General features: G+C 45.1%; 1 long non-coding RNA gene across 1 annotated transcript; it reads right to left on the reverse strand.

The window, feature by feature from the left end:
- Positions 1 to 4,359: 4,359 nt before the first annotated feature.
- LOC123154711 (uncharacterized) lies at positions 4,360 to 7,339 on the reverse strand. Its single transcript, XR_006477001.1, has 3 exons — positions 6,707 to 7,339; positions 5,679 to 5,874; positions 4,360 to 4,591 (listed from the first exon to the last, which is right to left on the reverse strand). It is a non-coding gene; the product is annotated as an uncharacterized lncRNA (long non-coding RNA).
- Between the last annotated feature and the right edge of the window lie 260 nt (positions 7,340 to 7,599).

Here is a 7,599-nt window from a genome sequence, read left to right on the forward strand (position 1 = left end):
ATATGATCTTTCAGATGGTGCGATGATTATTTGGTGCCCTGCTCCTGGCGGTTGTCGATGGACGCTCGCGCTTGTCCATGGCTAAGCGGTAGGCGGAACGAACGGTGAAAATACCGTTCTTCTTTGGCGCCCAAGCGATGATGTCGTCGGTGATGCGAGACGATGTGCGGATACTGGTGATCGTGTCCATGTCCGATAGTTGGAAGTGGCGTCGAATAACGTTCAAGCGCCAAGCGCAAGACTCGTCCAAGAGCTCAGCCACTCTCCTAAGATGGCAGTTTCCTTGCGGCGTGATGGGTTGACGCAAAGGCTCCCTAGGCAGCCAATGATCCCGCCATATACGGATGTTTTTTCTATCACCGACGCACCACATGATGCCCTTTTTCAAGAGTTCGAGGTCATATTGGATGGCCTGCCAATGCCAAGTAGGATACGCATTCCCTGAGAATACAGTGTCCTCGAGTCGACCTTCCGGGTAGTAACGAGCTTTTAACACCTGCACACACAAACTATTAAGATTAGTGAGCAAACGATATGCCTGTCTCGCTAGCAAGGCTTGGTTGAAGAGGCGAAAATCTCTAAATCCCAGACCGTCCTTCATTTTATGTGCCAAAATTTTCGGCCAAGCCATCCATTGCGTCTTCCTCTTGCCTTTTGAGGATTCCCACCAAAAATTTTGTATCATCCTATTCAAATCATCACATACTGACATTGGAAGTTTAAAGACACCCATTATATAAGTTGGAATAGCCTGTATGACAGCTTTAATCATCGTCTCCTTGCCAGCCAGAGAGAGGGTATCACCCAAGCAATAATACGTTTTAGAAGCCTAGACTATAAGTTCTGAAATTTACCTCACGACATACGGCCATCAGGCGTAGGCAACCCCAAGTACTTTTTGTCAAAAGTCACCGTATTTACTTGTATGCAGTCCGGACACTCTCCTGGTTGTCCATCGAACATGACTCACCAAATAGTGCACTACATTTTGCCGGGTTTATACACTGTCCTGTGGCCCGCTCGTACACATTAAGTTCGTCATGTACATTTTTTGCTTGCTGCTCTTCCCCTTTAAAGAAGAGTAAGGTATCATCTGCAAAAAGCAGATGATACACACCGGGGGCTCGACGACATACTTGCAGAGGTGTGAAATGTCCTTTTTCCTCCCCATCTTTCAACAATGGAGAAAGACCAAAAAAATGGAGAGAAGGATCACCTTGTCGAAGCCCACACGATGATGCAAATGAATTTAAGAGGGTTCCATTAAATTTAACAGTGTATCTCATCAAGGTGACGCATGTCATAATCCAATTCATCCAACAGCGAGCGAATCCCATCTTTTGCATCATTCGCTCCAAAAAGATCCAGTCTACCTTGTCATATGCTTTAGACAAATCCAATTTGTAAGCACAAAAACTTTTATTCGGGTCCTTTTCCTTCTGAATATAGTGAATGCACTCAAATGCTATCAATGCATTATCAATGATCATCCATCCAGGGACGAAGGCACTCTGCTCAGGCGATATAATCTCATCCAAAATAGGCCTCAATCAGTTAACCAAACATTTAGCTACTACCTTGTAGATGACGTTACACAAACTGATTGGCCCGAACTTCATGAGCCGCTCGGGGTTTTCAACCTTGGGAATGAGAACTATGGATGTGTTGTTCACCCCCTCAGGCATGACTCCTGTCAAAAAAAATCCTTAACCCCGGCAGTCACTTGCTATCGCATGACAGACCAGTTCCTTTGGAAGAAACGGGCAGGAAAGCCATAAGGCCTCGGAGCCTTGTGCGGTACAATCTGAAAAAGTGCATCCGCAATCTCCTTATCCGTAAACTCTGCACACATGCCATCATTCATTTGGTCAGTAAGACGTGTATTAATTAAGTTAATCACTTGATCCGCACACAGGGTAGAATCAGCAGCAAACAAATTTGAGAAATATGAAGTAGCCATAGCCTCATGACCCCTGTATCATCAACAAGTGATTTTATGCGATTTTTTCGGGCGCGCCATACCGCTTTCCGGTGAAAGAATTTCATGTTACAATCGCCTTCCCGTAGCCAATCAACTCGGGATCGTTGCATCCAGAGCATCTCTTCATTCATCCTATCCATGGCCTCCGTAATCTCCTTTCTATCTGCATTCATAGACGTGAGCTCTTTCAAACGAGACCGAGACTTGTTAATTTCCTTAATAATATTACCAAACTTTTTGTGACTCCAATTTTACAGTTTTTTCATCATATTTCCCAAACTAGAAGCAATATCGCCCAGATTTAGCATGGTACCCATATGACAACCCAAGTATTCATAATTACCTCTGGGAGAGTTGGATCTCTCTCCCACATCACCTCATACTGACGACACCTCTTGCCTGACACTGGTGGTGGCTCCTCCAGCACACACCGTAGCAAGATAGCTAGGTGGTCCGAACTAGGCATAACAATGTGCTCCACCTTGGCACTCTCAAAGATGTCACACCATGAGTTGTTGGCGACAGCCCGGTCGAGTCGGACTTTAACATTTGCCCGTCCACCTCGACGGTTGTCGAATGTATATGGCAAGCCTGCAAAACCAAAATCACCCAAACCACAAACTTCTAGAACATCACGAAAGTCTATCATCTGACCTGCCAACGGTGGCGATTTGGAGAAATGTTCAAAGCTCCACATGGCTTTGTTGAAATCACCGACCACCACCCATGGCATGTCGGCCTGAAGGTGAAGATCCCGGAGAAGCGACCACGTGTGATGACGGTCCTCCGTCCGAGGCTCACCGTAGATGCAGGTAAGCATCCAAGGTGGCTCACCCACCGCAGTAGTCACGTACGCATCAATATATCTTTCATTTATATCTTTTACATCAAGGCTCAACGACTTATGCCAGTACAAAGAGAGACCACCACTAAGAGCAACACTATCAACAGCTTCACACCCACTTAAACCTAATCGAGCACGATACCTCTTCATTTTATTTTTAGACTGCCTAGTTTCACAAAGAAAGACGATACTAGGGGAATGAGCCTACACTAGACTCACAAGGTGACGAACTGTTCGAGGGTTCCCTCCCCCCGGCAGTTCCAGCTCAAGATATTCATCGCTCCTGACGGGGCTCCGTCGGCCCCGTCAGGTTGCCGGCGGCCCCAAGGCCGGCTGCCTCCACAGTGTTGGTCTCCTCCTTCATATCCTGGTCATGAAGCTCCTCTCCATCCTTGGCCTGCTGCCCTTTTGGTATCCCTTCGGTTTTGCGTTTTTTTAGTGTACAGGAAAGCAAAGGGTCAGCCAAGGTGGTTGTGTTAGCTTACACCACCATGGCCTGGCTGCCATCCACTTCCCCTGGACGTATATATCACATGGTCATCTCCTGCATTGTGTTTTCCCATAGTGGACAAGTCATCAGATAGCTCTGCATTGGCCATCTTAGCTTCGTATGATAGATCATGTAGCGGTGGAATGATGTCCGAGCTTCTGGGTTTGGGAGGCGTCACATCCTGGCCGCCCTTGCTTGCATTCAGACTTGTGGCAGCAGTAGCGTTGGACTCATTTTCTTCCAACTCGCCATCACCACCATCAAACATGTTACGCATCTGTTTTGCCAGAAATTCATCAACGGCCGCGTTCACTACAAGAAATACGGCCAATTATGACTCCCTATTTTGGTCGTTAATTTGTCATTGTTTTTGTTTATTGACCTTTTTTTGACCAAATTTGGAAGGTCAACAGTTGGCCGTCAAGAACGAACAAACGTGACCTTCTCTGGAATTTTGGTCATGGCCGCCCTTGACCAAAATTTTGGTCATTAAATCTTTGACGAAAATTATGGTCACTACTAATGAGCCTAGACCACGTAGGATCTGATGTGGCCGCGGCAACGTGGCACATGCGATGACATGGATGCCATGTAGGATCGGTCAAAATCAGTTGTTTTAATGGGCTGAGCCCAATAATTCAGCCCACTTTTAAATTTACTTTTGGGCCACAAGCATGGGCCGAGCCCAACAGCTCAGTTCTTGGGTTATGGTGTGCAACCCATTTATTTAATCCATCATTAACTGGGCCGGCCTTTTATCTACCGAACAAAAACATTTTGATTTTTTTCCATAAAAAAAACTATATTTGGCCTTCAAACAGTCCAGCCCACTCACACAATTTAGTTTTTTCAATCCAGCCCATATTGAAGGGCGACCAACAACAACCAACAGTATCTCAAAAACAAAAATACATTGGCAATTTGGCAGTCAGCCAACACATGAGAATATAATGATGACAATAATAATATAATTCTTCAGGATTTCAATAAGTTAGGCCCAGCAGTATCATTACATCATAGGTTCATAAGATGCACCAACCAATATAACACAACCAGTAGCTTAGTATTATTACCCCATGTTCATAAGATGGCACATGTCCATATTGTGCACTAGTAACCAGTAACATAAGATGGCACCAACCAAAACAACACAGTCAGTGAGGGAATCTGCTGGAGGGTCATTCTTTAGTGAGAAAAAGTCAGCAACAACAGCAACATCACTCTTTGGTTCTTCACCTTCTGGTACCTCTTATTCCATAGCACTTTCCATGTTAGCCTGACATTTAAAGAAAGATGTACACATGAGCAGAGTACTATGTCCATCAATATATTGTAGTTGGTTATGAATGACTAAGAAACTTTATAAGCAAACTATTCAAGAATAGATGTCCTAGTAGTAGAATTTAAGAAGCTAACATCATGATATTAATACAACACCTGACATTTTGAAAGAAAGGCTGGAAAATCAAAACTGCACACGACGCACACCCGCGTCCTGGGAGGCAACTGCTGCACGATGATAGCTACAGTGCGGTGCACTGTTTGCTCAATAAGACTAGCAGTGATTGCTACATGGGATGGCCAGCACATGATTTTGTATATATCTCTGGAATAGAATGTTCACAAAATAATAATCCAGTCTACATGCTACTAATTAAGTAGTAGTTATTTGAAAAGTTTGTAGCAGGCAAGCAGAACAAATCAATCTTGGCAATTACATTTTTTTTGCAGGTTACTATTAGCTACATGAAATAAGCATGGCACCAAGTTTACTAAACACGTCAGCATGCAAACCAAACCATTGTCGAAATATAAATCGGGCACGTAGCTTAAATGGGAACATGTAGCAGACAAGAACGTAGTACGTTTCAGGAGCACATATGTTGTTTCTTTAGTACAATATACAATATCAAATAAATTCACTGCAACAAGTCCTAATCATTTCATTCAGATCATATATGAAATGACACGAGTTTCTCCATTCTAAAAGCTAGTAAGATAGATGCTTCAAGCAATCACTAGACAAATAATCAGAGAGTATACAACGCTCTCTCTTAATTACCAGTGTCCAACGACAAAGCAATGCCTGTTGGACTGCGACAAGGACTGAAATTGACTGAATAATGTCACATTTTGAGTACCAAAAATATGTGCAATGCGATTAGGAAAGGAAACATAGCAGCCATGAAACAGAGGACTGTGACAAACAAACAAACTATAACAAAACATGAATCATATACTCTACTATTTTGAACGAACCATCTCTATCAGATCCTCGAGCAGAAATCATATTATGCGATCAAGTGTAGCAAGGACGAGGTAAACAAGCCACATCAACACGGTAGAGAATACTAGAAACTTACTATCGCTTGAGCTGACCCCTCCAGTTGGAGAGGACGACGATCTGTTTATTGAGTGTCTTTCTGGCTGTGTCCTTAAAGAGAGTGCGGTGGCAGGAGCGGCCACAAACATGGAAATTAGTCGGACCCACGACCCGTGTACGCTCTCACCACCGGAGAGGAGGTGCATTGCATACAAGCTCCTTTGGGTCTACGAGAGCTAGAGCGAGGTGGGGTCAGTAAAAATCAAGGGCATATCAAGGGCATAACAGATTCAAGTCAACAAAAATTAATATGTGCACGTGATAGGAAAGATCACAGGAAATAGACTACCCTGATCAAGTATACTATAACATAAAAAAAGTCAAACAAGCTCATTGTGCATTTTATTTTTCAGTGTGAGACACAATAAGCATAAGTCGCCACTAGCAAAATAACTTGCTATCTACATGCCCTATTATCTGCAACAATGACATTACGCGATGAAGAACAATATATTTCCAATGCAATATGTTAGCCAAACACACCCTGCCACGCCAATCATTTGATGATCCAATAAAATGTCTAGAAAAATCTATTGAATGGCATCGGTCTAGGTTTATATCTGGTGTGCTAGTAAATCTGGACGATCGATGAACATCAAAAATCTATCGAAGCCAACTATGCATTCATAGCCGCTCTCACTCGCTGCTTTTGCTGGCCTCCCGTTGCATATGGGGCTGCCATAAAGTGCTACACATTCATCAGTCTCCAACGGGGAGTAGAATAGGAACACAGTTGGTGCTACTATTGGTGTTGTTGGCTGGTTGCTCAAATAACTCGGTTTATGTTACTGCTCGAGCAGGTTGGGTAGGCACGCCATGGAAGCATATGAGATGACAGAATATTCAGGGTCAATTATGCAACAGTAGTAGCAAACGAAATCTGAAACTAAACTAACATAATCAATCACAACAAGATGGCATGCTTAGAAATCTACAACTAAGCTAATAAGAACTTTAAATTAAAAGAGGAGAAGAAAAGGTTCGGGAATCAGATGTTCCACTGCCGACCCTTTGGCTGTCGAGGTCGAGGAGGTCGTGTCCATGGCCACGCCATCGACCCGAGCTCCAACCCAGCATCCACTGCAGACCCGTCTTGGTGCTCGAAGGAGACGACCGCTTCAGACCCCTCTTGGCTCCATCCGAATGTGGTCTACTCCTCCCTCACCCGCCTTGCTATGGCTTCAGGGTGGTAGGCCAGGCCGTCCCTTATCACTGGGCGTCGTCGTACACGCCTAGATCTAGTCGCTCCATCGTCTGGGTAGGGGAGGAAGCAGCCATCCCGTACATGGCGTCCGGTGCTCGAGCGACGACGGATCTGAGAGTTAGAGGGTACGTGGTGAGGAGGAGAATGAAGGAGGGGTGTGACGAGGGAAGAGAGTGGATCTGAATCACCGGAGCAACGCCGGAGCCACACCTGCGACACGGTGGCCCAAACCCTAGTGGATGGAGAGTTTTGCGCATGGTCGCAGGAGGACGCGCCCATCGAATCTGGCCAGAGGAGATGGAGGAGCGGGCCAGGGGATCACGTGGGTGTGCTGGGCGCTGCCGGCGGCCGCCGAATTCGGCCGGGATCGACCACCGTAGGTGGCGGCGGTGAGGAGAGTCTCGCGGGAGAGGGACGGAGGAGGTGACGAGGGACTTGGGTGCAGTGGATGGATGGATAGGTTTGTTTATCCGAATATAGATGGATGGACGATGGACGGATGTGGGTTTCCTGGGCATGGATGGTCGGATGTTCGCCACGTCATCAATCCGCGTCACAAATGAGTAACCAATGAAAATTAAGCTAGTAGTCATCACTTCTGCACGGGCTAGCAATTTAATTTACATACCAAATCATTGGAAATACTAAAATATTTTTTCATGAATGCATCAATGCAAGAATAGCTATATAGAGGACA

Source organism: Triticum aestivum, chromosome 7A (assembly GCF_018294505.1).
Source record: "Triticum aestivum cultivar Chinese Spring chromosome 7A, IWGSC CS RefSeq v2.1, whole genome shotgun sequence".
Classification (NCBI taxonomy): domain Eukaryota; kingdom Viridiplantae; phylum Streptophyta; class Magnoliopsida; order Poales; family Poaceae; genus Triticum; species Triticum aestivum.